General features: G+C 36.3%; 1 protein-coding gene across 4 annotated transcripts in view; it reads left to right on the forward strand.

Moving 5' to 3' along the window:
* Positions 1–23931, forward strand: part of KCNQ5 (potassium voltage-gated channel subfamily Q member 5) — a 655428-nt gene that overhangs the window by 480558 nt on the left and 150939 nt on the right. The gene's annotated exons all lie outside the window — the stretch shown is intronic.

Here is a 23931-nt window from a genome sequence, read left to right on the forward strand (position 1 = left end):
TTGTTGCTGAATAATATTTCTTGCTATGACTGCACTACAGTTTGTTTAGTCATTTACCTGTTAGAAGTCTTTTGGGTTGTTTCTAGACTTTGCCTTTTACAGATAAAGCTACTATGAACATTTGTGTACAGGCTTTTGTATGAATGTAAGTTTTTAATTCTTCATGGAAATATCCAGGTGTGGGATTACTGGGTCATATGATAACTATTTGTTTGACTTTATGTAAGAACTGCCAAACTGTTTTCCAGAGTGTGACCATTTCTTTTAAAATATAAAAATGCCTAGACTATTTAATGGTAGTAAATTATATCTATGCTGATTTAAATGACATTTTTTTTATTTTCATAGAAAATACATGTTACCGCTTTCTCTGATTTTCTATGAAAATTCTTTTAATAAGCTGAAGTTGCTAAAATTCATATTTCACCACTTAGGTCAAGAAACAAATAAAAATATAGCACATTAAGGAGCAGTTCTTCATGCTCTAATGACTGTAAGTTTGATGTTTACATAGATGAAATGTTTACAGACCAATTAATGTAAAAAGCCCATATTGACCAAATTCCTGGAGAACCATGTTTAAATCTAACTTTACTTCATAGAAAGTCCTTATTCAAGCAAACTTTACTGAGACAAATATTAATGATGCTTGCCTGATGAAGAATACATATAATCACTTTCATTAGAGCCCCAAAGCATAATTTCAACAGAATAAAATGTTTAAAACTGCCACCAAGGTACTTTATAACAATTTGGACCCAATGTTCATCTTCATGGTTCTAATATAACTAAAAAGAGGTCATTTACTCTGAATATATACCTGACAGAACTGAAAACAGAGACTCAAACAGAAATTTGTACACCAAGATTCATAGCAACTTTATTCACAATATCCAAAATGTAGAAATAAACCCAAGTTTCTATCAATAGATGAATAGATAAACAAAATGTGATATTTATGTACAATGAAGTATTATTCAGTGACAAAAGGAATGAAGTTCTGATACGTGGTACAACATGGATAAACCATAAGAAGTCTTGTTGAGTGAAGTATGTCAGATATAAAAGAAACAAATATTGTATGATTTCACTTATATGAAAGACCTAGACTAAACAAAGCCAGACAGAAAATAGGTTACATGTTACCAGGGACTGATGGGGTGGAGAAAAATGGGAAATTATTGCTGTTTGGGGTAATAAAAAGTTTTATTAATGGATGGCAGTGATGGTAGCACAATATCAGAAATGTAATTAGTATTTCTGAGTTGTACATATGAAAGGGATTAAAATGGAAAATTTTGAGTTGTATACGTTACTACAATAATAATCATAAAAAATAGTTCATTTGTTCTCTCCAATCCCACATCTCTCAGAAGTCCTCCTATTATCAAAGCTATTTTCTAATCCTCTGCTTTTCTGCCAAAATTGTCCTTAATATCTCCCAGTGGATCTTCTATCTTAACCAACAATCAGAAAAATCATTTTTTCAAAAGTGAATAATAACTCTTTGTGGCCACATTCATGAGTTTCAACTTTATTCTCACTGGTTATAACCACTGATGGAACAACTAATCACTTACTTGGAAAAAAATATCAAGTTTGATCCATGTCTCTTACTGTATTCCAATATAAATTCCAAAGAAATCAAAGATTTAAATTAAATGAAACCAAAAAATACTGGGATTTGGATATGGGTAAAATCACTTGTAACCTAAGAACCAGGAAGGTCTTTCTTAAAATACAGGACTATTAAACTGAAATACAGAACTTAAAATACAGAAACCATAGAAGAAAATATTGATAAATTAGGCTATGTAAAATCAGAGTACTACATGACAAAACAAAACAGCACAGTCAAAAAGACAAACGTCAAAGAATATTTGCAATTTATATGAAAGACAAAGAACAGATTACCTTATAATTTAAAGAGCTCTAGAAGTCAAAAAAAGACTTAACAACATAGTATAAAAATGGGAAATGCGTATAAACAGTTCATAGAAAAAGAAATATATGTTTGTGTGCCTTTTAAGCATACTCAACCATGCTCATAAAAATGAAATGCAAGTGTTAATATTTTCTCACCTATAAGATTGGCAAAAATCCGAAATTTGACCACCCACTTTTTCAGCAAGATTGTGAGGAAACAGGCATTCATACTCTGCCAGCAAGAATGCAAAGTGGTAGGACTCTATAGAAAAGAAGTTGTCAATATCTACCAAAATGACATGAGCATTTACTCTTTGACCCAGGAATTGTACTTCCTAATAGTTCCATCAATTTATACTGAGTATTCAATATAGCTGAATAATCTAATGTACATCCAAAACAATCAAATGCAATGAGGAAGATCCCTCTATACAGCTATAGAGAAATCCCAGTAAGTGAAAAATTAAAATTAAAAAAAAAAAGTTGTAATGCTTTGTATATAATGGGCTACATTTTGTGTGAGAAAGAAAAAAAGTATACATATTGCTTGTATTTGTATAAACATTGGAAGGATTTTTTTAAAAAGAAGAAAATAGATATGTTCACCTGAAGATTGTGAGTGGGGACAACATGAATGGGGCCAGTGGTGGGAGCAAGTCTTCGCACCATTTACCTCTTTATAGCATTTTGAAGTTTATACCATATAAATTTATCAGTATTCAAAATCTAAATAAAAAGGACTTTTTACTGGCACAGAGTAAGTATAGAATAGTACTGGCTATTATTATTACCTCACATACTTAATATCAGGATAGGTTGATCAGTCCATTCCTAGTGATAAAAATATAATATACAGTTGTGCAGAATCTCAAGCTATTTTTGTCCTTGTAAAGAAAGACAATGCCAAAAGTAACTTACCATAGGATTTTTATATGAATGTCTTCAGTTGTATGATAAAGTAATGCAGAATAGCATTTTTAACTCTTTTTAACAAAACTGTGTTCTAAAATGTGTTTTGTGAGTTGTCTTAATTTACTTAATTTACCCTCCAGATATTTCTTGAACTTTAAACTTGGAATTTTACTCTTACTTTCTTAAATGATTGTCCAAGAAGATTAAACAAGATAATGCATGTAAAGTGCTTAGCTCAGTGCTGGAATGTAATATTCCATAACTGTTAGTGGTAGTAAATCAAATTGTTAAAGTGGATGGGTTCACTTTTCTTTTTTTTTTTTTTAAACATGCATTTTTTTTTTTAAAGATTTATTTATTTATTTCTCTCCCCTTCCCCACCTCCCCCACAGGTTGTCTGTTCTCTGTGTCTATTTTGCTGTGTCTTCTTCTTTGTCCACTTCTGTTGTTGTCAGCAGCACGGGAATCTGTGTTTCTTTTTGTTGCATCTTCCTGCTGTGTCAGCTCTCTGTGTGTCGGCACCATTCCTGGGCAGGCTGTTCTTTCTTTTGTGCTGGGCGGCTCTCCTTACAGGACACACTCCTTGCGCGTGGGGCTCCCCTACGCGGGGGACACCCCTGCATGGCAGGGCACTCCTAGCGCACATCAGCACTGCTCATGGACCAGCTCCACATGGGTCAAGGAGGCCCAGGGTTTGAACTGCAGACCTCCCATATGGTAGATGGATGCCCTAACCACTGGGCCAAGTCTGCCACCCCACTTATCTTTTGAAATTGAAACTTAGCCTAGTATTATAGGTTACCCAAGATTTACCTCCTGAGAGCCTCCTTATTGCTCATATGTGGCCTTTTTCTAAGCCAAATTCAGTATATAAATGCATTACCTTTTTCCTGGCATGGAACATGACTCCCAAGGATGAGCCTCCCTGGCACTGTGGGATTACTACCAAGCACCAACTAGCAATGCACCTGGAAAAAGACACTGACCAAAAGGGGGAAAGGGTAAAGGCAAACAAGTTTATATGGCTAAGAGACTTCAAAGTGAGTCAGGAGGTCATTCCAGAAGTTACACTTATGCACATCTCAGCAGGATCTCATTGACTGCCCCAGCAAACATTGCCTCAAATAATGGGGATCCTGGGGGCTCTGGAGACATTCAGATACTTTAGGCAGGGCAGACAGCTCAGGAGTTTGGCACCCTGCCAGTGAACCCTACTTTGGAATTTATGCGCCCCAGTGATAGTGTTGGACTCAGTTGTAGTTTCCCTACACATGGCTATTCTGTCCCTTATATTTGAACCTATAGTTAATATAGAGTGAATAGGTTTATGTCAAGAGACTTAAAAAATATAAATAAGTAAAGTAGATGGGTTCAGTGTAATCTTGGATCAACAGTAGGATAGGTAAATACAATCAGAAAAAAAATTACCAACTTGATAAGATATCTTCATATTGCTTATATTTATTATCTTTCCTCAAAATAACTTCTCAATATGCATTCCTCAAATTTGAGAGTATATGTATCAAATAAGAATAAACTTTATTTTTAAAATGGGGGCAGGAGAGGGAATGAATCAAACAAGTTAATTGTGAGACTAGAGTTCCTTTTATGTAGTAACTTTAAGAATGGTTTTGTTAAGGTACCTAAATGATGAGTTGGATTAATTATTTTGTAGCCTTGGTTTTGACTGGCTTTTAATTATGACTTAGCCTACATTTTTCCCCAGAAGACTTTCCTGGCCCCTTAACTAGGTTATCAGAACATTCATCACCCATAATTACGGTTTATTCAGTGTGTTCTATGCCCACTATCCTGTCACCCCTGTAAGAGTAGAAGACTTCTGTCTTTTCTACCCCATGCATGCCCACAGCCAAGCCTTTTATTAGTATATACCCAGTCATAGCACAGTGCCTGACCATAATAAATGTGTATTGAATGAATAAAAATTCAGAAAATTGCAAGCTAGTAAACAGTCACATGGTGATCTCCCCAATGGCACACCATACACACACACTGTAAACAAAAAACGTGTTCTACACAAACAAATGAAAAAAAATTGATGCACTTATCCAACCAATACAAGGCAAAAATTAGCACCTTTACTTCAGTTATCAAGAGTTTTCAAAAGAATAGTTTCTCCCTGCTATATTTGTCTAATTGCTTCAATTCTTTACTTTGATCACATGAATATGATTATGTTTTTGATAAAGTACCTATTTTGCATACTTGAAACATAAGGCTCCTTTATAGGAGGAGGGTTCTTCTACTTCCATACTGTATTTCTTTCTCTTCTTCTGGTTTTGGCAAAATGTTTTAAATATTTGATTTTAGCCCTACCACAGACTCCAGATCTGTGTTTGGAATTTGGAGAATCAAAGTACTGTAGCTAATCCTTAGGACATTTGCCATGGTATGACTCAAGGATCCATCTCTTATCAAGTTTCTGTGGTTTTCTTCAGTATTTATAGGTCATAATGTTAAAATGTGCACATCTGAAACTATTTTTGAATTATGTTGTCTTGATATTTTTCTTTAATTGTTTTGGGGAAATATCCACCCTCCGAATGGTATTGAACTCCATCAGGCCATCTCTAGCCTCTTTACAAAGGATTCCTAGGTTATATCATCATATGTTTTCAATAGACCTTGTTTTTTGTTCTCCTTTAAACAGAGCGTGTCTTACTCAAAAAGCTCATGACAGTAGAAAAGGAATTGGTAATGAAAAGAAAAGCGAGTCCAAAGCAGGATTTTCCCTGTAGCATTAGGATTTGTTATGAGACAATATGTTTCAGTCTGAGCTACAGCTTTGGGAGCCAGTTACCATGAATTCTAATCCTGTCTCTGGAAGTAACTTACTGCAATATATTCTACAAACTTCTCTGAGACACGATTTCTTTCCTTTTAAGCACAGATTAAAGTACACTTTGTAACACAAAAAAGCAAATAGAAGTAAACAGTAACACGTAAAAGTAAATAGGAAATTACAAAGTTCGAAAAGCTGCCATCTATCTACTTTAATGAGAGAGAAATTTGGCAAAGGTAAAGATTAGGTGAAGATGACACTTAGATGTGTAATTAAACATGGTCCATTAGGATGATAATGCCCCCTATACACAACAACAAGTAGGGTTTTCAAAATTAGACTGTCAGATATTTATTTGTGGCTTATATTTACTCAAATTCACTCCTTTAAAGCACTATCTTTTCATTTTTCACAGAAGGAAAAGTCCATTTTCACACCCCAGTGTTTATCCCTAAGGATTATCCAGAACCCTAAATTGTATCCATTTCATATTTCTAAAAATAAGAAATTGTGAATTGAAAAAGATTAAGAGAACCAGGTGAACCAGATAACTCTCAATTTCCACAGATAACACTTGGAATGAACTCCCTTCCATATGTGTCCTTTGCTTGGAGACATTTTAGTTCAAGTAGCAGGCACCTCCACTGCAAATTCCAAATAGCACAGTCTATTCAAAGAACTTCCTGAAGATATCCTTTCAAAAACTTTTATTAGTAGTAGGTGATGATTAACCATAACCCTTATGACATCTGAAAAGATGTATTAAGTTTCTGAGAGAAAAATTACAAAACTCAACACTAGTAAACATCACTGGCTGCCAAGATTCAGTCACCCCTTTAACTGCTTAGAGGAAGTGCAAAAAGGGAGTATTGAAAGTTAGGTATTTTGTTTTTCTTCTGCAAAGTTAGACCTGTAATGTAGTTTAAATAATCAGGTTATGACACTGAATGACATATCCAAGCTTCAGATTTCATCATAGGATATTAGGGGATTTCCAAGAGAAGTTTCAACTTTGATCATTCATTGGTGGGAATCCAAATCTCTTTTTAGATCTGTAGTCAAATACAGGTATGGGGTTTTATTTAGGAAATGAAACTGACTGCAGTTTTGCCACTTGGTATGTAAGAAAAATAGGTGTTAGAAGATAATTTTAAACATCTAAGAACATCAGAGTGCAAAATCGCTGCTTCCAAAAATCTGGGGTTTTTTTTTCATTTTTAAATAAGTTTTAAATTACATAAAAGTTACATCAAAAGTATAGGGGATTCCCATATACCCCACCACTTTCCCCCTCTCACATTTTCCCCTATTAATAGCATCATTCATTAGTGTGGTACATTTGTTACAATTGATGAACAAATATTGAAGCATTGCTACTAATTTACATTGTAGTTTATACTTTGCACCACACAATTTTATAGGTTTTAATAACATGTAAATGGCCTGTGTCCATCATTGCAATATCATGCAGAACAATTCCAATATCCCCAAAATGCCACATGTTACACCTATTCTTCCCTCTCCCTCCCCGCGGAACCTCTGGTGACCACTATCTTTATATCAGTGTTACAAGTTCTTCCACTACTGCAATAATAATAAATCTACTTTGGTCCATAGTTGCATTCCCCCCTTATGTTTGTTCATTCCTCAATCTTGAGGATTTTGGTGATGCCAGCTCTGCTTTAGATTGAGAGGGGGCTTAGATCCCATGGGGCAGATGGATAGAACTATCTTGCTTGCAATTGAGGATACCCTCTGTTTCTTGGGATGAATGTTGTCCATCATCATCATTTTGTTAGTTTTCCTGGGCAAGCCTGGTGAACTGGAGAGTAGGTGTTGAAAAGTCTGTCTTGAACAATACTGCATTGTACAAGTTTCAAAAAAACTAAGGGACTTCCTTTTTTTAGTCTCTTTTACTTATATTTATGTACATTACATTTACGTCTATATAAAAGAAAATAATATAAAGCCACCATGTGGATTAAATCGTGTTCTAAATAATCCAAAAGTATGTGAATTCCATCCCTTTAATTTGTCAAGGAGTGTTGGAATTACACCTAGGTAATTTACTCAGGATACTATAGTGTGCCTTAAATAGAATGTGTTTGCCTCCCACTCATTCACAATGACTCTTGGAGAAAAATGCTTCTCTCCCAGTTTGTAAATATAGAAACATTGCTTACTTCATCCTCCAATCTATAACTCACATCTGAAATTAAATATTTGTGATCATATTGTGAAGCAATACTTTCTGTAGATAATGATACTGGAGGTTATCTAACTGACTTGGTATTTAAAGCCATCTAAGCCTGTGGCATTAAAAAAAAATGTATTGCCTGACTCTGCAGCCCTGATCTCCCCCTGAAATGCAGCCTCATCCATTGTCTATAGGATGTCTAGTAGGCATCTTAAAATTAGCACGGGCTATCCCCACTGTTGATTTTGCTCTTCAAATAGCCCTTTCCCCTTTCCCCAGTGTTTCCCCATCTCAGCAAATAGCATTTCATTTACCCAGTTGCTCAGGCAAAAACCCTGAAGTCACTCATCACTTCCTTCTTTGTCTCACATTCTATAGTTAATCCTTCAAGTCATTACAACTCTTCTTTCACGTGTCCCAAATCCAACCCCTTCGCAGGTGTCTCACTTTAACCTGGCTCTTCTAACTACAACAGTGGTTGCTTAACTGGTCTTCCACTCTTGTCACCCATCTCCCTCCCAGTGTTCACCATGAATCAACCAAACTGTCAATCTAATCCTGCACCATTCTACCCAAAGTCCTTCCACTGCTGCCCATCACATTTAGAAGGGCATCCACATCCTATATGCCATCTACAGCTTGTGGCTGAAACCCAATCTCCCCTTCCCACTCCACTCAAGCTAAATTGGCCTCCTTGCTCCCCACGAATACACTGATTATGCTTCTGATTTTCTGCCTAGAACATTCCCCCAGATATGGTCACAGCAATTCCTTTACTTCATTAGGTCTTAGTTCACATGTCCTCAGAGATGCTTTCCCTAACCATCCCATCTAGGATAGCATCCCCTGCTCCTCTCTGACTCCATCCCTCATCCTGCTTTTTATTTCTCCAGGGCCCTGTCACTCTCTGACATTATATTCTGTATTTTTTTAATGTCAGCCTACCCCAATAGAACATAAGCTCTACAAGGACAGAAAATTTTTCTATTTTATTCGCTGCTCTATCTCCAGTGTTTGACTCATAACAGACATGCAATAGGAACTATTGTTTAATGGACTAGGGAATGAATGAACCAACTGTGTTATCAATTAAGTTAAGAAAAATAGTTTTGAAAACCCTCCTGCTGATGCTTTAGTGTCCAAAACAAAGAATATACCACTTAGAATTGTGGAAAATCAGAGTAAGAAAAGATCTTAGGGAATTTCTCATTCAATCCACCACATTTCTTTTCTAAAGGAGGCACAGGTGACCAAAACCGGGACCTCCTATGTGGGAGCCAGACACCCATCACTTGAGCCATATCCACTCCCCTGCCTCATTTTTTGATACTATTATATATAGTGTTTATTTTTATTTTTTATTATAAGACAAGATTTTTACATATCTAGTACAACAATTCTGAGCTCTACCACAAAATGCTAAGTAGAGTATTTCTAGTATACATTTGAGATAAGGTGTTTACAATAAAGAAGCTGAAGTTATTTTATACATAATTCCCAAAGGTTCCTTTGTTGCTTAATTAAGATAGCTTTAATTAGATTTCAACCAGATCACTTGCCTTTTTAAATAAAATTGCAACTACCTGGAAATACATATGTAAAAACATGTGCAGTACATTCCTGTATGTTAAATTTTCCATTCATTCTTTCTAATTATATATACACATTTTTTAAAGAATTAAATAAAATTTATTACTGACACAAAATCTAGTGAAGTCTTTGGTGTCTGCAAGATATTTTCTTTTTTTTTTTTAAAGAAACTTTAGATTACATGAATGTTACATCAAAAATATAAGGGATTCCCATATACTCCACCTTTCCCCCTCCCACACTTTTCCCCATTAACATCTTTCATTAGTATGGTACATGTGTTAAAATTGATGAACACATATTGAAGCATTGCTACTAACCATAGACTATAGTTTACTTTTTGTTTATACTTTATATTAACAATGCAAGTTCTTCCATTGCTAGAATAATAATAAATCTACTTTAGTCCATAGTTGCGGCCCCTCCCCGCCTTCTGTTTTTTCATTCCTCAGTCTTGAGGACTTGAGGATGGTGATGCCCACTGTGTTTCTAATTGAGAGGAGGCTTAGATCCCATTGGACAGATGTATGGAACTATCTTGTTTGCACTTGTGGATACTCTCTGTTTTGGGGGATAGATTTAGTCCATCATCATCCTTTTGTTAATTTCCTGGGAGAGTCCAGTGGACTGGAGAGTAGATGTTATAACTCTGCTGAGATTCAGGGCTTAACCAGCATATGGACAGACCAAAGATTTAAGTATCTGGGACATACATTTAATTAGTATAGTGCTAACCATAGGTTCAAATAAAAAAGGGCAGAAGAGCCATGTGTAAGGAAACTATAAATGAGTCTAACTCTGTTACCATGGGGAGCATAAATTCCAGAGTAGGGCCCACTGACAGGGTGCCGAATTCCTGAGATTGTCTGCCCTGCCTATGGTGTCTCCATGTCTTTAGAGCCATCAGGAGAATCCTCCTCATTTTAAAGGTAAGGAAGCCTGTTCTGAGAGATAAGTGGTAACAAAGCTAGTTAATGGCAGAAATGATAGTTAAATCATAATTCAGTGCTCTCTGTGTTTCCATAGGTTACATTACTGTTCCTTTTGAGAAGTTAGAATTTTGTATAAATAAGGATATATAATAGAAACACAAATTTTCAATTCCTTCTTATTTTGCTACTCTCTGTCAACATTAAAACATCCAGGCAACGATATACATCAGACTAAAAAACTACACAATCATGCAGAAATTGTTCCATACAGGCAGGACAGGCTGACCAATCTGTTACATTCTGCTATGCCATTTGGACATTATAAGATATAAAAATTTGTTTATAGGATTTTTGCTAAATTATATCTGAATGCCAATGACTTACAAGTAATTATATTCTCAATTCTTAAATGATCCTTTCTTCCTTGGAGTTCCCAGTTAAGGCTTTTTTGACTATATACACCCCTGTTTACTAGAACTTTTACTAGATAAAAGTTACCAAAACAGAAGCACAGAATAAAGAGTATGGACTTTACTCCTGTCAAGGCTTCCATGGCTACAGCCCAGGCAACAGGTTGACAGCCACCTCAGGAGAGACCCTGAGCTAGAGCCACCCAGCTAAGCCACTCCTAGAAGCTGTGCAGGATTAAAAAAGGCTTTATTGTTTAAAAAAAAAAAAAAAAAAAAAAAGATGTCTAGCGAAATGCAATGGGGTGTCCTGGAAGCAGAAAAAGACATTCTTGGGAAAACTTGCGAAATCTGAATGAAGTCCGGAGATTAGCTGACAGGAACAAAACATGTTTCTTAGTTGTGACAAATGTAGTGTGGTTATGTAAGATGTTACCATTAATGAATTCCACTAACTGCTGTACTCCTCAAATGGCCATTAGAGAGAAAGAATGAAATAAAATCTGTGTACTGACTACTCAGTACATGTTTCCCCACCCCTGACTGGATAAAGAACCTTGGCCAATATACAAACTTTCCTGGACCGTAGCCTTTTATCTTAAATAAATGATGGTTCTCTATTTTCTCATTACAAAACCAATTATTGCTTATTACAGATCACTTTGACAAAAGATCTATATGTAAAGAAACTAAACATTACCATAATCCCACCAACCAAAGATAATCACTATTAACAGGTATTTATGGTACTTATGATATTTATTTTTATATAAACTATGAGAATACATACTCCTTGGAGGGGGGCAAGATTGTAATCATCCTGTGTATCCTACTATGTAATCAATTCTTTACATAATGGTATATTGGAAACATTTTCTTTTGTCATCAGTATTCTAAGATATGATGCTGTCTTAGTGTATAATTTAACATAGTTATACACTATAATAGTAATAGTAATTGTAGCAGTTTGATACTCTTTATGAATTCCAAAAATAGATATTGGATTACGTTTAAACTGTTCTGTTTCTCTGAATGGTGTTCCCCTTTAATTGTGTTAAGTTCAGAGGTTTCACTTTTACTTGATTAAATTATGATTAGGGTTCTGATTCAGCCACTTCAGTAGGATGTTGAGAAAATGACATAGCAGAGGAGAGTTGGAGTTTTGATACTGGAACCCCGGGAAGTAAGCACACAGGAAAAGAACACAGAGGGATAGGGATAGAGAAGGCTCCACAGACACGGAAGAGGCCCCAGGAAGAGAGCGAGCCTGAGAGTCTACAGCTGACCTTGTGGAAAGAACAGAGCAGCTGAGTATGGAAAGAAATGAGCCCCAGGAGAGAGATGGGACTTACCCAGCCAACAGCTGATTGTGGAATAAACTGAGACCATGGAGGAAGAAGGAGGCTGAACCCTTGCAGACATCACCCACCATCTTGCTCCAACCCGTGGCCAATGACTTTGGGTGAAAAAATACCTCTTATGGTACCTTGAGTTGGACTCTTTAGGGCCTTGTGACTGTCAGCTTCCACCCCTTTATAAAAGCCGAAAGAGTTCTGATACTTTGCATCAGCACCACTTTGGCTGACTAACACAGTAATAATAATAAATTATCTAAAAATTTTTATGTTACCACTTTACTGAGTACGTTCACAGATGTTGTTATAACTTGTTTAATTCTTAAAACAGCCCTATGACAAAGGTACTTCATTAACCTCATTTTACAAATGAAATTGAGGTATAGAGAGATTCGGTATCTGAACCAATGTAACCCAGCTAATCAGAGGCAGAGCCAGGTTTGGAACTCAGGCAGGTGGGCTCCCCAGTCCATGTATTAGAATGGATATCATGTTGTATTTTATTAATTCATTTTTATTAACTATTTCAGTTGATTCTAATTTTTTATATTATTGATGATGTGAAATAAGCACTCTTGAGTAAACCTCCGTGGACATCTCCAAATTTTTCGTTAGGATAAATCCATAGAAGTAAAATTACTGAAATAAAAAACATTCTCTTTTTAATGCTTTCAGTAGATATGCCAAATTGTGACACCTACCCGCCCCCCCGAAATTATATCACTTTATCCTTACATGAAATCTTCATGAAAGAACCTTTTCTCTTTCTCCTTGCCAATATTGGCTTTTCAAATTTTAAACTTTGTCAGCTTGATACATTAAAATGCTACCTTCCTGCTATCTTAAATTTCAAAAATAGAATTATAGAAAAGAACTACTTTCTGTGTAGTTTTTACTGTATTTACTTCTTCCTAGGCTATTTTTTTTATTTAGGGAAGTTGTGGATTTACAGAATGATCTTGTATAAAATACAGGATTCCCATATAGCAACCTATTATTAACACCTTGCCTTGGTGTGAAACAATTGTTACAATTAATAAAAGTACATTTTACATTGTATTATTAACTATAGTCCATGGTTTAACTTAACATTCATTGTTTTTTGTTGTGCAGTCCATGGACTTCTTTGCTTCAGTTTTTATTCTAATAACGTGTACAATCTAAAATTTCACCTATTAAATACATTCAAATATATAATTCAGTGCAGTTAATTATGTTCATAATATCAGGCTACCATCACCGTCATATATTTTAAAACTTTACACCATCCCAAATATATAGTCTGTACCAATGATACAATAACTGTCCATTCCCAACACTCTTCTTGTCTCCTGAAAAACTGTATTCTAGTTTCTGACTCCATGAATTTCCTTATTCTAATTATTTTATATCCATGAGATCATACAATATTTGTCCTGGCCTTTTTCACGCAACATGGTTATCTTCATGGTTCATCCGTGTTGTTGCATGTAATAGCATTTCATTCCTTTTTTATGGATGAATAATATTCCTTTATGGGTATATACCACTTTCTGTTTATCTGTTCATCAGTTGAAGGACATTTGGGTTGCTTCCATCCTTTGGCAATTGTGAATAATGCCACTATGAACATAGATAATAAATATTTCTGTTTGAGTCTCAGCTTTCAATTCTTTGGATATAAACATAGCAGTAGGATTGATGGATATTTCTATACTTTCTGAGGAACAGCCAAACTGTCTTTCACAGAGGCTGCACCATTTTACATTCCCACCAGCAATGAATGAGTATTCTCATGTCTCCACATCTCCAATGTTATTGTCCATTATTTTTTTTGTTTTGATTTGCATTTCCGTAATGACTAATGATGTTGCGCATCATTCCATCTGCTCGTTAACCATATGTATATCTTCCTTGGAGAAATATCTATTCAAGTCTTTTACCCATTTTTTAATTGGTTTGTTTGACATTTTTTAGTTGAGTTGAAGGACTACCTTATATTTTTTTGGATATTAAACCATTATTAGATATGAGATTTCCAAATATTTTCTTGCTTTACTTCCATGATAAAGTCCTCTGTGAAACAAAAGTTTTTATTTTGATGAAATTCCATTAATCTGTTTTTTTCTTTTGTTACTTGTGCTTTGAGTGTAACCACTGCTTAACATAATGCCCTGAAGATGCTTTCCTACATCTTCTAAGACTTTTCTAATCCTGGTTCTTATATATAGGTCTTTCATTCATTCTGAGTTAATTTTTGTGTGTAGTAAAAAATAGGATCCTCCTTCATTCTTTTGCATATGGATATCCAGTTTTCCCAGCACATTTGGCAGTGACTGTTCTTTCCCAATTGAATGGACCTGGCAGCATTGTCAAAAACCAATTGGCCATAGATCTGAAGGTCTATTTCTGAACTGTCAGTTCTATTCCATTGGTCCATATATCTGTCCTTGTGCCAGTATCAAGCTACTTTGACCACTGTAGCTTTCTACTGAGATTTTTTTAAAGATTTATTTATTTCCCTCCTCCCCCCATCATTTTTACACTCGCTGTCTGCTCTCTGTGTCCATTTGCTGCGTGTTCCTCTGTGTCTGCTTGTCCTCTCCCTAGGCAGCACTGGAAACCACACTGTGGGACCCTCTGGAGTGGGAGAGAAGCATTCAGTCTCCTGTGTCACCCCAACTCCCTGGTCTACTGCATCTCTCACCACCTCTCCTCTGTGTCTCCTCCTGCCATACCATCCTGCTGCACCAGCTCTCTGTGTAGGCCAGCACCCCTCTCAGGCCAGCCGTCCACTTGGGCCAGCTCACCACATAGGCCAGCTTGCCCTCACCAGGAGGCCCCGGGAATCAAACCCTGGGCTTCCCATATGGTAGACGGGAGCCCAATCACTTGAGCCACATCTACTTACCTTTTGTTTTGTTTGTTTTTTGTTTTGTTTTTGTTTGTTTTTTGTTTTGTTTTGATTGTTTTTTTCTTTGTTTTTTTGAGGTACCAGGATCAGGTATTGAATGTGGGACATCTTATGCAGGAGGCCAGTGCTCAACCACGGAGCCACACTGGCTCCCCTTCTAATGAGATTTAAAGTCAGGAGGTGTGTGTCCTACAACTTCATCTTCTTTACCAAATTATTTTGATTATTTGGGCCCCCTACCATCCCAAATAAATTTCCTAACAGGTTTTTCCACTTCTGCAAAGTAGATGGTTGGATTTTTTTATTGGGATTGCATTGAATTTGTAAATGATTTTGGGTATAATTAGCATCTTAATGTTTAGTCTTCCAATCTACAAGCATGGAATGCCCTTCCATTTATTAGATCTTCATTGGTTTTCTTTCCTTTTTTTTAATTTTTTTAAATTTTTTAATTTTTTTATTTCAGCCCTCCCATTCCCCCCGCCCCAGTTGTCTGTTCTCTGTGTCTGTTTGCTGCATATTCTTTGTCCACTTCTGTTGTTGTTAGCAGCACGGTAATCTGTGTTTTCTTTTTATTGCATCATCTTGTTGTGTCAGCTCTCCGTGTGTGTGGCGCCATTCTTGGGCAGGCTGAACTTTCTTTCACACTGGGTGGCTCTCCTTATGGGGTGCACTCCTTGTGCATGGGGCTCCCCTATGCAGGGACACCCCTGTGTGGCATGGCACTCCTTGCGTGCATCAGCACTGCACGTGGGTCAGCTCCACACAGGTCAAGGAGGCCCAGGGTTTGAACCATGAACCTCCCATGTGGTAGACGGACGCCCTAACCACTGGGCCAAGTCCGCTTCCCTTCATTGGTTCTCTTTTGACAAAGTTTCATAGTTTTCCACATATATGTCCTTTACATCCTTGAATAAATTTATTCCAGATTTTTAATTCTTTTGTTATTGTAAATGGAATTTTTTTCATGATTTCCTCCTTAGATTTCCCCTTACTAGGTATGGAAACACACTGATTTTTGCATGTTGATCTTATGCACAACTACTTTGCTGAATTTATTAGCTATTGTAGTTTTGTTGTAGATTTTTCAGGACTTTCTATATATAGGATCATGTCATCTGCAAATAGGGAAGGTTTCACTTCTTTCTTTCCAAAATGGATGCCTTTTATTTCTTTTTTGTATGTATAACTGCTCTATCTAGAACTTCCAGTACAGTGTTGATTAACAGTGGTGTCAGGGGCATTCTTTTCTTGTTTCGATCTTAGAGGGAAAGCTTTCACCATTAAGTAGGATGTTAGCTGTGTGTTTTTCATATATGTCCTTTATCATGCTGAAGAAGTTTACTTCTATTCCTATTTTTCTAAGTATTTTTATCAAGAAAGGATGATGGGTTTTGTCAAATTCCTTTTCTGGATCAATTGAGATGATCATGTAGCTTTTCCTCATTGTTTTCTTTATGTGGTGTATTACATTAATTGATTTTCTTATTCTGAAACATCTTTATATACCTCGGATAAAACCCACTTGATCATTATGTATGATTACTTAAATGTGCTCTTGAATTCAATTTGCTGGTATTTTGTTGAAAATTTTTGCATCTATATTCGTAAGAAAAATAGTTTTCTTATAGCATCTTTATATGTCTTCAGTATTAAGGTGATGTTGGCCTCATAGAATGAATTTGGTAGTTTTCCCATCCATTCAATTTTTTTTAACAGGATTGGTATTCTTGGAATGTTTGGTAGAATTCCCCTGTGAAGCCATCTATGTTAGAAGATTTTTGATGACTGATTCAATCCCTTTACTTATACCTGATCTGTCGAGATCATCTGTTTCTTCTAGAGTCCCTGTAGGTTGTTCATGTATGTCTAGGAATTTGTCTATTTCATCTAGGTTCTCTAATTTCTTGGCATACAGTTAATCGTAATATCCCTTTGATCCTTTTTATTTCTGTAGGATCAGTAGTAATGGCCCCCTCCTCTTATTTCTCATTTTATTTATTTCTGTCTTCTCACTTTTTTCTTTAGTCATTCTACCTAAGGGTTTCTCAATTTTATTGATCTTTTCAAATAACAAACTTTTTCTTTTATTCATGCTCTATATATTTTTTAATCTCTATTTCATTTATTTCTGCTCTAATCCTCATTATTTCTTTTCTCTGCATTCTTTGAATTTATTTGTTTTTCATTTTCTAATTCATGCAGGTATGCAGTTAGATCTTTGATTTAGCTCTTTTTTTTTTAATGTAAACATTTAGGGCTATAAATTTCCCTCTTAGCACAACCTTCCCTGCATCCCATATGTGTTCATATGTTGTGCTCCCATTTTTATTCATCTCTAGATATTTACTGATATCTGTTACAATTTCTTCTTCAACTATTGGTTGTTTAAAAATGGGTTATTTAGCTTCCATTTATTTGTGGATTTTCTAGTCTTCTGACTGTTATTGACTTTCAACTTCATTCCATTGTGGTCAGAGAAGATACTTTGTATTTTTAGTCTTTTTAAATTTGCTGAGACTTGTTTTGTGGCCCAGCATGTGGTTATCCTGGAGAACAATCATGTGCACTTGAGAAGAATGTGTATCCTTCTGTTTTGTAGTGACTTCTCTATATATCTCTGAGGTCTGGTTCATTTATCATATTATTCAAGCTCTCAATTTCCATATTGATCTTCTGTCTAAATGTTCTATTTATTAATAAGAGTAATATATTGAAGTTTCCAACTATTATTGTAGCGGTGTCTTTATCCTTTCAGTTTTGCCAGTGTTTGACTCATGTATTTTGGAGTAATATGGCTAGGTACATAAACATTTAAGATTGTAATTTCTTCTTGGTGGATTGACCCTTTTAATAATATGTAGTATCCTTTTTGGTCTCTTGCAACAGCTTTTGACTTAGAGTCTCTTTTTTCTGATCTTATTATAGCTGCCTCAGCTCTTTCTTGGTTACTATTTGCATGGAATATCTTTTTCCATCATTTCACTTTCAAACTAGTTGTGTCTTTGGGTCTAAGGTGAGTCTCTTATAAGCAACATATAGTTGGATCATGCTTTTTTATCCTTTCTGCCAATCTGTGTCTTTTGATTGAAGGGTTTAATCCAGTAATATTCAGTGTTAATACATAAAGGCAGTGCTTACTTCTGCCATTTTGTACTTTAGCTTTTTATATGTAATGGATTTTTTCTGTTTCTTTTTATCTGTGAATATTTTAAATTCTCCCTCATTTTTTAAGGACACTTTTGCTAGATAAAGAATTTGAGCCTGGTAGTTTTCTCTTTCAGTATCTTAACTATATCATACCATTGCCTTCTTGTTTCCCTGGTTTCCGGTGAGAAATCAGCGTTTAGTCTTATTGAAGATCCCTTGTATGTAGCAAATCACTTTTCTCTTGCTGCATTCAGAATTTTCTCTTTATCTTTGACATTTGACATTCTAATTTGTATGTATCCCAGAGTAGGTCTATTAGAATTCATTCTGTTTGAAATACATTGTGTTTCTTGGACTTTATATTTATGTCTTTCATAAGAGTTGGCAAAATTTTGATCATTATTTCCTTAACTATTCTTTCTGCCCCCTTTTCCCTTCTCTTCTTCTTCTGGGACACCCATGATGCATATGTCTGTACACTTTATGCTGTCGCTCAAATCCCTAAGAAACTGCTGCATTTTTCTATTCTTTTCTCTATCTGTTCTTCTTAAATGTATGATTTTGATTGTCTTGTCTTCTAGTTCACTGATTCTTTCTTATGCCCATTAAATTTGCTGTTGTATACCTCTAGTGTATTTTTTATTTCCATTATTGTGCCTTTCATTCCCACAATTTCCATTATGTTTCTTTTTAAACTTTAAATCATTCTTTACTCTCACACATTATCTTCTTAATATCTTTTAGCTCTATATCCATATTTTCCTTCATCTCCTTGAATTGATTTAGGAGATATTTTTTAAATTCTTTGATTACTTATTCCAAATTCTGTCTTCTCTGAAGTTTTAATTTGTTACCTTGATTGAGCTATATATTCCTGTTTCTTAATATAGCTTTTAATTTTTGCTAAAGTCTGGGCAGCTGATTATTTTGATGTATTAATTCTGAATGTCAGTTTTTTCCCTCTTTCCCAGGGTTTTTTGTTGATTGGCTTTGTCTTAAGATTCTTCTTTGACACTTGGTCCAACTTAGTCTGGACCTTTAGAGTAGCCATTGTTTAACTGTTCTGATTTTCTCAGCTATTCTTCACCTGGTTCTTGCCCTGCATAAGCAATACAGTTTTTAAGATTGCACTTTTTGTGCCATTGTTTCATCCCTAGAAGAAAGCTTCTCTTCCTCTGTTCCTTCTCCAGGAAGCTTCATCAGTTCTATTTGTTTCTGTGCATAATTTTCTCCCCAGCTCCTTTGATTTGTTTAAATTCTCTCCCTCACTCAGTGCCCCCTTTTCTTACACTCATCACTTTTGGGATTCATCCTGTCTTATAGCAGTTCAGTTGCCCCCTCTCCTTTTTTTTCCCATGAATCTGTCCTGCCGTACCCCATTAGAGTATCTTGCCCCAGGGAGCCAGATAGGGTCAATCCAGAAAGGCCTGTTTTGCATTTAGGTGGTCCAACAGAGACTGGATTGAGTGTGCGGATCTCTTCCCACCAGTTCTGCTGTGCTCTCTCTCTCTTTTTCCTCTGGGGGCACTTTTTTATGTCACTTGTGTTCTACCCTGGATCTCCAGTAACTTAGGTTCTTTGCCTGGATATGTGTGGGGTCCTAACTTGCTACTCTGAGTAGTTTATGGTCTGCATCTGGAGCAGTTGGGTCCTGGGCTGTGCTGCCTCTGTGCAGCTCCTCAGTTGTATAGGCCAGTGTGAGGGGGAGGAGTCTAGACTGGCAGGTTCAAGGTCAAAAATCTGCTACCTGATTTTGAAGATTATTTTTCCTTTTCTTCAATTCAGCATTTGTGGAGTCTTTATCCAGTCTATTATCCTCCAGAGTTCCAAGCAAGAGGGATTTGTCCTTTTATTAGTTGATTCTGAAGGGAGACTTTTCCAGGGGATGCCTTCTGTCCAAAAATTGCATTTTTAATTCTTGTATATTAGTGCCTCAGTTTCTCAACTGCCAAGTGAAAGAGAGTTAACTGTATCATTTTTAAGACCCTTGAAAATTTAAATTTTTACTCTATTTCCCTGCCCATTACTAGTCACAGTAAACTTGACAAATTTGTTATGAAATTCACATGGTTTAGAATAATCAAGAATTTTTTTGGAAAGGAATAACATTCCTTTTCAAGGAAGGGGATCTTACCCTATTAACATCTAGTGTCATAGGCAATGAAATAGAATAGAATCCAGAAACTGACCCCTAAGGGAAGTAATATATAGGAACATTTGAAAAGGATAGAATTTTTATTGAGATGCTATTTGGAAAATTGGCTATCATATGGGATAAAAATTGAGGAAAGTTCTCTACTTTGCCACAGTGACAAAAAATAAAGTCAATAAAAGTTAAAGATTGCTTAGGGTTATGCTAATTGTTACAACATACAAATCCCTAAATTCCAGTAACTTAACAAAAGTTTCTTACTTGTATAATAGTCCATTAATGGTGTTCCTTATTGAGGTAGGGGTATGTAGCAGACCCTCCTACATCCAGTCATTCAGGTATCCATGCTAACAGAGACACTGCCATCTTAGTATGACTTACAAGGGCATCTTTAGTACCAGGCTCCAGCTGGCAGATAGAAAAAAGGGAATAATACGGAACATGTGCTTCGCCTTAGACTGTAAGTGATATACGTCATTTCTGTTCACCTTGCATTAGGTAGAACTAGTCACGTCACCTTACTCAGAGCTAAGAGGATCTGGGAAAATCTCTAGATGGACAGTCACATCCTAGGGACATTTCTATACCCTAGAAGGGAAATATTCATCTGTAGTGGGTAGCTAACTATTGTTGCTACAACAAACATTCTGAATGGTAAAAATAAATACATAAACTAAATACACATCTAAACATTCAAAATTTAAATATAGTCATATATTTTTATAATCTTGGGATGGGAACTTTTTCTAAATAAGTTGACTTCTTTGAGTGCTACATGACATGAATCCAGAACCTGTAGAAATTAATTAACTAGAACAAGAAAAGTGTGATTTTTTTGCCTGTCATGTTAATATTATAAAGTTTAAAACTTATTCTATCCCTTATAATATATGAGAATGCTTAGATCAGTGTTTATAACACAGTAAACAGTAAATTTTAGCTGTTACTATTTTATTTTCATTTTTATTAACAAAGAGAATAAATAGGTATTTTAATAAACTGTTAGTAATAATTGGTACCATCGTTTGGAAGGCATTTTGATATCTATCACAAACCAGCAATCCAATCTCTAGAAAAGATACCTTAAAAGAATACGTACAAAATAGACGTACAAGTGTCTTTGTTTGAGCATTATTTTAATAGCAAAAATGAAAGTAACCTAAAATTCCTTTAACAGGTAACTGGTTACTTAAATGCAGTTCCTACCTCCTACATATTTGTATTGTTTTGATATTTTATAACAAATAGCTATTACTTTTATGGTTTATTTTTTTTTTGTCTTTAATTTTTAATGTTACATTCGAAAAATATGAGATCCCCACATACCCCCCACCCCCCTCCCCCCACTCCTCCCCCCATAACAACAACCTCCTCCATCATCATGAGACATTCATTGCACTTGGTGAATACATCTCTGAGCACCACTGCACCTCATGGTCAATGGTCCACACCATAGCCCGCCCTCTCCCACAGTCCACCCATGGGCCATGGGAGGACATACAGTGTCCGGTAACTGTCCCTGCAGCACCACCCAGGACAACTCCAACCCCCGAAAATGCTCCACATCACATCTCTTCCTCCCACTCCCTACCCCCAGCAGCCACCATGGCCACTTTCTCCACACCAAGGCCATATTTTCTTCAATTACTAATCACAATAGTTCATGAATAGAATATCAGTAAGTCCACTCTAATCCATACTCTATTCCTCCATCCTGTGGACCTTAGAATGGTTGTGTCCACTCAACATCTATATCAAGAGGGGGTTTAGATTCCACATGGATGCTGGATGCAATTCTCCTGCTTTCAGCTGTAGGCACTCTTGGCTCCCTGGTGTGGTGGTTGATCTTCTTCACCTCCATGTTAGCTTAATGGGGTAAGTCCAATAAACCAAAGTGTAGGAGCTGCAAGTCTGTTGAGGCTCAGGGCCTGGCTATCACATGGTCAGTCCAGAGATTCAGGTCCTCCGGGGTATACACTAAACCCCAGTTTAGTTAAACTACAGTTCCAGTAAAAGTAACAAAAGAGGCTTGTGGACAAAGATCACATCTGAGTCCAGCTCCATCACACAAAAACACCAACTCCAAAGTAGGGCCAACTGACATGGCACTGAACTCCATCTGCCATGACCATAGAACCTGTGGGTCTCTGTAGCCCTCAGAAGAACCAATACCTGGGGTTGTATCTACTTTATCTGTCTCTGGGACTCTGCTGAGGTGTGCATAAGGGCAACCCCTCTGATAACCTCTCGGCTCTTTTCAGAGACTCACAGCCATATAAACTCATTTGTCCTTTCCATTTCCCCCTTTTATTCAGGTCAAAAAGCATTTTTAACTCCTGGTATTATATGTAGACTGAGATATTCTTCTGGTCCTAGTTGACCCTTTTATTCAAGGTTATTTTCTAATTACATCATCAACTGGTACTTGGTAGTAATCCCTCGGCACCAGGGAGGCTCATCCCCAGGAGTCATTTCCTATGCTGGGGGGAAGGCAACGCATTTACATGCTGAGTTTGGCTTCAGACTGGCCACATTTGAGCAACATGGAGGCTCTCATGAGGTAACTCCTAGGCACCCTGCAGCCCTAGGCCTTGTTCTTATTTCAGGTGCACAGGCTTACAAGCATAGTCATCACTATCAAGGGCTCATTGTTGGACCTTCCTTCTTTTTCGGTCTTTGCTGTTGGACTTAGGGGATTGTTGCTGTTCCTTTAGGGACTGTGATAGAGCTCCTCTGGCTAGGAACTCAGTACTCCCTCAGTTGTTGTTTTCAATTTTAACCCCTATGAAAATATCCAAACATTTTTATGTACCCTGGTATAGGCCCTGGAGAACTCCCTACCAACCATGTGTCAATAACATCCTACACAGTATTCTTCCCCTGCCATTGTCGAACCTCTCTGTCATCCAAAACTTCTTCAAAAATGAAGCCCAATATATTGCCAGGTTCCATTAGAGACCTATATAATGAGAGTGAAGGTATACTCACATCCTGGGGAGGACTGATGTTCTCAAATAGAGGGAATTGTATCTCTCAAGAGAAATGGTGGTTCCCTATGCATTAGGGCAGTTGAGCATGTCAAGCCCTCAACACTGTTGCAAGTATCTCTGAACATGGCCCTTCACGCAATGAAGATTGACTGTCACTGTGGGCCCTAAGCCCGTAAGGGGAGGGGGAAAGAGGTATTGAATAGATGGAATCATTGTAACTGTGTGGGCAATAGAAGTGTTCCACAAGATCACACAAGGATAGATATAAGACATGTTAAATTACACCAAAAATATGTAGGGACTGATAGGCTAAAATGTAAATCATAATGTAAAACATAAGATAACTAAAAATTTAGAAAATTGTATAGTCTAAAATATAAACCACAATGTAAACCCAAATGTTACCTTGTTTGAAAGCTATTGTCTCAATATCTGTACATCAGTTTCAGTAAATATAGTATGAATATGTAAAAAGATTATTGCTGTGAAGGGAAAAGGGTTTTATGTTGGATATGTGGGAGTACTGTATATTGTATATGTGAATTTTGTGACCTAAAACTTATGTTAAGAGAAACTTAATAATCAGGAAAAAAGAAGAAAGAAAAAGAAAGGACATAAACACTG

This window comes from Dasypus novemcinctus, chromosome 11, assembly GCF_030445035.2.
Source record: "Dasypus novemcinctus isolate mDasNov1 chromosome 11, mDasNov1.1.hap2, whole genome shotgun sequence".
Lineage (NCBI taxonomy): Eukaryota > Metazoa > Chordata > Mammalia > Cingulata > Dasypodidae > Dasypus > Dasypus novemcinctus.